The sequence below is a fragment of the Notothenia coriiceps genome, unplaced genomic scaffold (genome assembly GCF_000735185.1).
Source record: "Notothenia coriiceps isolate Sejong01 unplaced genomic scaffold, NC01 NC01_scaffold00020484, whole genome shotgun sequence".
In the NCBI taxonomy this organism is placed as follows: domain Eukaryota; kingdom Metazoa; phylum Chordata; class Actinopteri; order Perciformes; family Nototheniidae; genus Notothenia; species Notothenia coriiceps.
The window spans coordinates 106,492-107,947 of record NW_011353185.1 but is presented as its reverse complement, the minus strand read 5'-3'; positions in this window follow the sequence as shown (position 1 = coordinate 107,947).

The window sequence follows — 1,456 nt, the reverse complement described above, 5'->3', positions numbered from 1 at the left end:
ACTCCAAAAGAAATGATGTTACCCATGGACTCACCTTCAATATCTCCAGGTCTGTGTTCTAATTCCTGAAGTTTTTCCCTTGAGAGTTTTCTATATAAAAAAAAAGAAATCCATCATGAAAATGACCAGGTTGTATTTGGGAACATAAAAGCAGCCGCACTTTTGGTGCATGAGCCGGCAGAATGTTACTAAATGTTTTGAGAGCAACTGAAAAGAAAATTTGGATTTGTTTCCATAACAATGTGAAGTTAAGTCACTATTTTTTTACCAGGTTGTTCTCATTCCATCAATGAAGCTGTGGTGCAAACCAGACACAGCAGAGTGAAGAGGAAGGAACAGCCCCCCCGCCTGCTCCTCTGATTCTGGATGAAACTGCTGCTGCCATCGCTTGTTGTGATTCAAATTATTAGAGTCAATGGGGACTTGTTCAAATGTTCAATATTTAGAGGTCTATATATTTTTTGATCTAATAGTGAGTAAAGATTTTCTGATCTCACCTGCGATGTGAGTGAAAAGGAGAGCGTATTTTTAAGTAGAACAGAACAAGTTTTAATTATTTTATTGAACAATTATTTGGTTCATTGAAGAACAAAAACAGGAATGTTGAGTTAAATATTACTCATCCCCCCCAACCCCCCACAAAGTCCCATTCAAAATGTCAAATGAAAAGAGCCCTTCTCCCTCCAAAAAGTCCCATTAAACATGCACATCTTCCTTCAAGCAATCCTCTGCATTTTTGCTTAACCCTTTCAGTCAATGGGCTCTTCCTGGGCCTCATCAACATCCAACTCTGAGTCTTCCTCTTCAGTGTCACTGTCCGGCCTTGTTGAGGATGGCTCTGTGTCAGGCTCAAAGAGCCTTAGGTTTGCCCGAATGCCAACCAGTGTTTGCACTCTCACACTTGTGAGCCTGTTGCGAACCTTTGTGTGGTCTCAATAGCCATGCAGTAAGCAGTGTGCTTTGGCATGGATATTCAAGTGTACTTGAATGGCATCTGTTTGTTTTTGTCAAGATTATGCTAAAATATACTTTCCCCAACTATATTTAAGTTCCCTATGAAGAGCCAACCTTCAATTTTGAAAATTCCTAGTTTATCCTTATAAATTCCAGTTTATTCCCATGGAAAGTTTCCATCTTTGAAAATTCCCTGAATTTGTCAACCCTACCAGCAACACCATGCAACATCATGCTGGTATACCAGCTTCACCGGCAACATCATGCTGGTATACCAGCTTCACCAGCAACACCATGCTGGTATGCCAGCCTTTTGCGCCGGCAGACCAGCGTCCGGTCGACAGCGAACCGAGCCGATCGCCAGCGGGCCGTTGATGACCGGCCCGCCCTTATTATTAAATAGTTTTTTTGATGAACGGCATCCATCATAAGTTGTGCTGGCAGGCGACAGAGGTGGTCCACAGCTTCCCCGCAGCGAGGCTCCCCCCCCCCCCACAGTTAA